This window comes from Otolemur garnettii, unplaced genomic scaffold (genome assembly GCF_000181295.1).
Source record: "Otolemur garnettii isolate 467f Iridium unplaced genomic scaffold, OtoGar3 scaffold00072, whole genome shotgun sequence".
NCBI lineage: Eukaryota > Metazoa > Chordata > Mammalia > Primates > Galagidae > Otolemur > Otolemur garnettii.
Genome location: NW_003852467.1, coordinates 1946211 through 1954643, shown reverse-complemented (window position 1 = coordinate 1954643; position 8433 = coordinate 1946211). Strand labels below are relative to the sequence as shown.

The 8433-nt window shown below is 42.9% G+C and overlaps 1 pseudogene; it reads left to right on the top strand.

Moving 5' to 3' along the window:
* The first annotated feature begins 7462 nt into the window (after nt 1-7462).
* LOC100966794 lies at nt 7463-8024 on the top strand (annotated as a pseudogene).
* The last annotated feature ends 409 nt before the right edge of the window (nt 8025-8433 follow it).

Here is an 8433-nt window from a genome sequence, read left to right as displayed (position 1 = left end):
GTTCTGATTTCTCCACATCCTTATCCATGCTTAGTGACTAACTTATCAGTTTCCAGTCATCCTGTGGCTGTGAAGCGGTAAATCATTATAGTTTGAATTATATTTCCCTGATGAATAATTAGGTTGAACATCTTTTCATGTGCTTATTGGCCATAGGTATATCATCTTTGGAGAAACAGCTATTCAGGTTATTTTGCCATTGGTTTATTAGTGTATTCAGTGTTGAGTTCTAAAAATATATATTCTGAGTAAAATAACTTAAATATAATATACAATTTTTCCTATTTTGTAAATTATCATTTCCCTTTCTTGATCGTGTCCTTTGAAGCATTTATGTCTTAATTTTGATAAATGCCAACTTATTTATTTTTTTTCCTTTTGTTGTTGGTGCTTTTGGTGTTATATCTAAAACTTCTTTGCCACACGCACATTATGAAGGTTTACTTCTATGTTTTCTTCTAAGAGTTTTATAGTTTTGTCTCTTAGATTTAGATCTTTGATTCATTTTGAGTAAATGTTTATACATGTATGACATGAGGATCCAACATCATTTTTCTGTCTGTGGCTATCCATTTGCCCTAGCACCATTTATTTAAAAACTCTTCTTTTTCTCATTAAATGGTCTTGGCACCTTTATTGAAAATCTAGAGATGATTTCAAGTAATAACTAGTGTGACCAATTATCTAACACTGGATGGATGAGGATGCTGTGGCAAGTGTCTGTGTTTGGATTTCCCTAGAAACAGGCCTAAAACTGAAGTACTAGTAGTTATAAGGAAACACAGGGAGGGGGAAAGAGACAAAGTAGAAAAGGTAGCCAATGAAAGTTGTACTATAAAGAAAGTTACCACTGTGGATTGATTACTGGACCCCAATCCTAGTGGGAAACTCTGTGATTCAATACTGTGCATGCATCTTAGTGTTATCTCTCATCAGGGATAAGAGCTGCTATATTTAGACATCAATCACTTGTTGAGGGCTGATTTCCAGGATAGTAATCCTCTGGATATCACAGCTGACTTAAGTGGGAAGAATGGGCTTTGGTTGCCAAGAAGTCCTCAGGCAGTTGGGGGGTCACAGAAATTGCACTTCGGTAGTAAGGAACCAGCGAATGGGGGTTAGGGACTGACCATCTGCTAGGTGTATAAAGCAGCAAGGAAAGCTTTCAGCAAAAATCCAAATATTAATGGAAATATTTCAGAGGGTCTGGGACTGGATGGATCAATAGCTGTTCTTGGTAAAGCAGCACTGACAGGTGGCCAAGAACCTGAGGACCTTGGTGAGGATGGCTGGTAGTAAAAGAATGAGGAGCCACATCAGCCTTTGTTCTCATGGTTAGGTTTCTCTACCCAGTGTTGGAAATATCTCTGCATTTTCTTTTTACCACATCTGGTTTGGGGTATAAAAGGCATTTTGGCAGTTTTTTCCAGCTCTTAGACTAATCTTGTTATGGGAAAATAAGACCACATACTCAAGATTTAAACATAGGCATCATTTACAAAGAACTATGTTGCAATAAGAAAGGAGGAGAGTGCTCAGAATCTGGTAGCTGGATAACTGTAGCACATCAAATTCACAAGTCATAGTAAATTATCCTAAAACCAAGGGACTTCTCCAAGAATTGCCTTGTGGTCAGCAGTGAAGTCCAGGAATCATGCCCTCAGGCATGAAGGGAAGACCTCACTGAGACTCAGCAGGACAGTGATGCACTGGCAGGTGAAAATGGCTGCTGGCATCATACTTTCAATGGCATGATGATTTCTGCTCAGTACAACCTTGACTCTATTCTTGCCACTGATAGTTTTAGTTTCCCTCATAGCTCCTGACAGAGCACAGTGTTTCAATGAAGGAGTAATTTCTTCAATAATGTCTGTTAAACAGCCAGGCCATGCTCTGCTTCTCCTGGATAAGTCTCCAGCTATGAGAGAGAGAGAGCGAGAGCGAGAGAGAGAGAGAGAGAGAGAATGAGAGAGAGAGAGAGAGAGAGAGAGAGAGATTGCACACAATGAAATTTTTTTTCTTGAATTCCAAGACTACACTAAATCAGTGTCAGCCAATGAACAAAATATCCTAGGAGATTTGGGTGGAGCTCATGGGGCTTAGAAATTGAGGTGGCTTCCAGAGCCTGTCATCAAGGGTGTTATTAGAAATGCTTCACAACAAATATGATGCAAGCAATGCTCAATTGATAGAGCTGGGGAAGGGCACCTTAGAAGGCTGGTGTATGAGGCACTGAGTCTGTAGATACTGGGCTCTGGGGAAGGGGTGAGTGTGGATGGGGGGAGGCAACTCCAAACCACATGGGCGGCCAAAGCAGCCTTAGTTTCTTAACTAGTGTGCTGAGTGCCAGAGTGAAAGAGCTGCCCTGCATCCAAAGTTCCCCCTGGTCCCACAAATTCCAGGTCATCAACAACTTCTATGCACATTGGTGTGGCTTAGGGGAAAGCATTCTCCAGTGTGAGGCTGGATGAGCAGGCTGCTGGCTTCATTGTGAGAAGAAAAGGTTCTCAGAATGAAGAGGTTTTAAGAAATGAGTTTCCCCCATGAGGAGATGAATTAGAAAAAGGCACCTTCTCACAGTGAAAAACATATTGTGTTTAAGGAGAGTGAACTGGAAGAGCTCCTATCCCACCCTGTGAAAAGTATTTCCCCTGTGAGAAGAGAGCTCAGAAAGAATTGTCCCCTGGCAGAAATGACATGTTGGAGAGAGGGCCATGACCTAGATTTTGGTGTCCCCACAGCTCCATGGCTGGAAATTTTGTGCACTCTACCTGGTTGTGCTCCTCAAAGTTATCCCAATCTGTTTCCTCAACTTACTCCTTTCTTTGTGAGCACCACACCCCCACACTGATTAAACACATTAACAAGTTTGGAGTTTACACTCATGAAAATTGTCTCTTATCTGTTTTCATTTATTTTAATTTTGGCAACTTTAACAGAGCACAGTAACATAGTGAGAGAGATAGCTGGCTAAATAGATGGCTCTGTGGAGAACAAGGTGCTCCTTTCTGATGTCAGGTCCTCAACCTTGAACCCAAGGCAGCCCCTCCATTCCCAGAGCAGAAGGAGAAGCAGCCAGGATTGTGGTAGCTACAAGCCATCTGCTAGCATCCTGCAGGTTGGTGTGCAGGGATCACTTCCAGGATGAAGAGGATAATTCATTGTCCACGACCCATTGATTTCCTGGCCATGGCAGCAGAAATTGTCAATAAGGTACCACTTGCAGCAAGGGTTGTTTTGTTACCCATTCGTTTGTCTACTGAAACTCAATTTTTAAGGCTTCCAGATAATCCATGATGACTTTTAGTCACTATGACTTTGGGCTGGATTTGGGTCATTGAGATGGTTTCCATGTTACTCATCTAATATTGCAGAGTGTAACCATTGGGCATATTTATACCACAGTATATATCTCAGACAATTACAGTGTCTGAGGATTTAGGACCTCTGCTTTCAGGGTTTTCAGTGATAAATATTATGAGAAAAATACATGACAGGCTCTGAGCAGGACAGTGGGAGAATTTGTTTTCTACTAACTATTCAGTAGTGTCCAGGTGGTCACCTCACACCTTGGAAAGCAGATCAGTCTCTTGCAGATGAAATATCTTATATAACTATGTCTACAAATCACACCATCTTGAAGGAAAATATGCAGTTTTCCTGGGGCATTGTAGAGCAGCACTACAATTCTTTTTTTTTTTTTTTTTTGAGACAGTCTCACTATGTGGCCCTTGGTAGAGTGCCATGGCACAGCTCACAGCAACCTCAAACTCTTGTGTAAATGTTTCTGGAGTAGGGTGACCAGATTTTAACATCTGTAAGGCGGGACAACATGGCCAGGGGGCAGAGTGGGGGCGGAGTGGGGGGTGGGGGGTGGGTGGTGGAGTGGAGGCAGAGCGGGGGCAGGGCAGGGCCTGACAACAAGGCAAACTTTGATAAGCAGTTCTCGATAATCACTTCTCAGCAATTATTTATTACGGTTTAACATTATAAAATTAACAAAAATAATATAAAACTCATATTCTGGCAAGATAGCCATATGGCGTCCAAAAGCTGTATATTCCCTTCTTGTTCTCCAGCCCGTTTGTGCATTCTTTTCAAAAATTGGGACTTTTTTAAAACGCCGCAGGATGTGGGACAAATTGTTGAAAAGTGGGACTGTCCCGCCAAAATCAGGACGTCTGGTCACCCTATCCTGGAGCCCTCTGTTCCGTGATGCAGGGAAAAGAAACTGCAGACAGGATGATTTGAAGGGAGGTTGAGACTAGCTAGGTACAGCCACCAGGCCCAACTTTACTGATTATCTTATATATCTTCAAACATTCAGCAAGAATTTAATACAGATAAAAAGAAGTGAAGTAAGATCAGGAAACTACCATTAAGATTACAATTCAGTGTGAATGCTGTGGAACACATATATAATTGATTTTGTTTGGGATAAAAACATAAAAGAAACTGGCTGTCTGCTCTGGCTTAGCCCAAGGTGTTTTAGAACTGAAACCAGAGATTATAATGTTAATGAAGGAAGAAGGGCAGAGAATAGCAATGGAATGCTATGGACAGGTGCTCAAGCTTCCAGCTGTGACCTAGGTCTGGCCCTCCGGTATTCTTTTGTGAGAGTGTCTCTGCATTTCTGCAGGCTGCAGGCAGGAACTTAATCAAGAAAGAAATCTTTCTCAGAGCCATTTTCCTTGAAGAGCACATTGAAACTGAACTGCCATGTCTGAGCGTAGGGTGCTCATCTCTACACTCTTGGGCTTAAGCGATTCTCTTGTCTCAGCCTCCTGAGTAGCTGGAACTACAGGCACCTGCCTCAATGCCCAGCTATTTTTTGGTTGCAGTTGTCATTGTTGTTTAGTAGGCCCAGGCCAGGTTTGAACCTGCCAGCCTCAGTGTATGTGGCTGGCACCCTGGCTGCTGAGCTATGGCCCTGATCCCAACACTGCAGTTCTTATTGACTTGGGAGGGGATTGCATTGCTAGCATCAAAATCACATCAGGTGTCCTCCAAATAGAATAGAGGCAGGAATACTGAGCAAAGCAGTGCATAGGTAGGTATCTTTGTAGTCACTTCACTGCCCTGAAGTGATGGAACTCCTGTTAAATTGTACTGTTGACATGGCTACCCAGTTACTCCACTGCACTGATGGGGCAGAGCTCCTCCTGTTTGCACTGTAAGTGTCCCCCATCCAATTACTTCCCTGCAGTGATGTTTTGGGGCCCACCTCTTCACATTGTCACCTCCTCCCCCAAGTTGCACTGGCACTGATGTTCCCCAGGCCTCTCTTACTTCATCACAGCTTCAGTGCAGACATGAGCTGCAGTGGCTGTGCAGCTGTGCAGCGTCTGCCTCCTCAGATCTGTTGCATCCCCTGCACAGTTACAGCAGTGCACTCATGGGCTGGGCCTCATCATTTTTTCCTGCTCACAGTCGGTCTGGTCCCACCATTATAATGATAGAATGGATGTGCTCACCTGTGCTCCGCTTTCCTCCTTTGGGAGGAAAGGCATAGCATGCACTGAGAATCTTTCTACTTGGTCCATTCCCACAGCCATATAGATGATGTAGGGCTGCCTCTGCTCAAACTTTCATTTAATTCTCCATTTAATGAGTCCCCTGATGGTGTTGAGTCACTCCCCTTTACTTTGTCCACGTCCTACACTAAAGTGACAGTGACCTTTCTCTTTGGCCCTCTTGTGCCCAGTCCATGCACACCATGGTAATGATGGTGGGAAGACTCTTTCCCACCCTCTGCTCATTCAGATCTGTTGTGCATTTACACCATGGTACTGGTGGCACTGTCCTTGACCCTGCTCACTTTGCCAACCCAGGTACAGCACTGCACTGGTGCTTTGGTATGTTGCTTCTTGTCCTGTTCACATCCCTTGCCATGTAACCACCGTGGTAGTGGTGCAGTGTTCCTCCCCTTTGCCCCATTCACATAACCCTTCTGAGCTACAGCACTGGACTGATGCTTTGGGGCTTCTCTTTGCCCCCACTCATGTGTCCTGTCTAGTTTCATTTCAATACCAATGATGTACAGATTCTTGCATTTTCTCTGTTCACATACCCTGTGGAGTTTCACTGCTGAACTCTTGAGGTAGAACTCCTTTTCACTGCCCTTTTTATATCCCACCTCCAGTTTCATCTGTGCATTTATAGATCAGAAGGCCAAAATGCCAATAAAGGCCAACAGACATTAGAAGACAAAGGAGACCAAGATTGAATTTTCTCCTGGAGTCCCCCAGGGGTGGCCCTGGAAATATTCTGATTTCAGACTTCTAACCTGGAGAACTGTGAGAAAGCAAACTTTTGTTGTTTTCAGCCATTATGCTTATGGTAATTTGTTGTAGCAGCTACAGGAAACTAATATACCTCCATGATTTCAGGCCATATTTACTGGAATCTGTGAATGTTATAAGATATCAATCCTATGTTATGTTATATGGCACAGTTGTCCAAAGGAGATTATCTAGGTGGACCTAATCTAATCATGTGAGCCCTTAAAAGCAAGAAACTTTTTTCATTTAGTGGCAAAAGAGGAAGGTGGAACTCAGAGAAATATTCACCATAAGAAGAATTAAACACACCATGAATGTGTAGGGGTCCATGGGCTAACTAATCCAGGGGGCTTCTAGAGTCTGAGAATGACCCCTGTATGACATCCAGAATGGAAAAGGGAACTTGAGTGCTATATGCACAAAGACCTTAATTTCCTCAACAACCTGAATGAGCTTGGAAGAATCCGCAGACCCTCCAGATAATATCGTAACCCTGGTAACACCTTGAGTTTGGACTTATGAGACTGTCTGCAAAGAATCCAGTTGAGCCTTCTTAGACTTCTGATCTCTACAAGTGTAATATAGGAAATGGGTATTGTTTTTATCTGCTAAATATGTGGTGATGTGTTTCACCAGCAATACAAGGTAATGTATCCACTCTCTATGTAGTCTTTCTTTCCCATTTAGAGATTTTGTAATTGCTTTCATCTGGTCCGCAGGACCCTAGGAATCCCATCACACTGTCACCTTCAGAACTAGATAGTACATAATTGTCTCTGGCCTCCAGCTCTACGGTGTTCTAGTGGGTACTACAAATCACATCTCCAGGCCAACTGGAAACTATGCAGTTCATCAGCATGAGGTTTTGTCGGATAAACAATGATTCCACAACAATGTTTCTATAGCAGGAGGAATGGCCTAAAAAGGGTAAAAATTTTTTCCGTACCTTCAAAACTTCCCCCACTCTTTTTGGAAATTAAAACTTGCTTTTCTCCCTTAGGCCAGTATAGGGAAGTGTCCTTTGTTCTTTGTACCACAGGAGATGGCTCAAAGGAATTGTCCCTGAAGAAGTCATGAGATTATCTTAGCAGAATTGGGGATGAATCAGAACTATCAACTACAATCGAACAGCAATAGCCTGAAGCTGAAAACACTTTAAAAACTGTATTTCTAATAGGAATATGACAAAACAAATAACAGTCAGCAATGATGAGCCGAACAAGACCCACAGCCACCATGAACAGCAAAGTCAATATCCAACACAGCCAACCTAGCCTGTGAAGCCTCCTAGGAATCCAGTATACCCTAAGAACTTGCATCTTCTTCAAGGCTCTACCCTATACTGATGCTGAACCTGCCTACTCAGAGCTCTATCATCCAAGCTTTGTGTATCCAGGGGCTGCCACAGTCCCTGCCATGTCAGCTGCATTTTCTGGTGCCCCTATGTGTCTTCTCATGGCTCAGTCTGTGGTTGTTGGGCCTTTAGTTTTCATAATCCCTATGGATTTTATCCAATTGGTCCCATCTATCCACATGGTTCAATTGTGCCAGTGGAAGAAGGTTATGATACAAGTGCCAGATTTGGAGGTGGGGCTACCTGCTGGCAGCATTTGTCCTCCATCTCCTGGATGCCCTCCCAATGCTGCTCAGCCTTAAGTTATGCAGGGAGCCAGCATTCTCGTAACTCAGAGGAAAGGGAACTTCCTCATGGGTGGCTCAAATGGTAGCTGCACTGTTTGGTGAGGAACCAAGGCCACCTCAGTGCTGGGAAAGACATCACATACCTTTAGTACTTCTCACAATGTAACTACTTTAGTCATATTAACCAAAAGTTATAGTTTAGACGCATGTTGTTGGTATGTCTTTGTCTTTCTGGTGCCCAAACTTTCAGGCAGTTTTCACATTTAATAAGAAACCATGTAATGGTAGCAGTAACTCTCTGAAGTATTTTGAGGTAGGGGAAGTATCCATTCATAAAATGAATATGGGTGAAATAGCCCTAAAGGATCTTCCTTTAATTCTCTGGAGTAATACTGTACCATACTGGTCTTTGCTTTTAGTAATAAAACATCCAATTAGATTTGGAAGGAACTTTGATTTTCCTAAGAATTAAACTTACCAAATTACTCTGATTGGTCTTTAATCTCCTTTT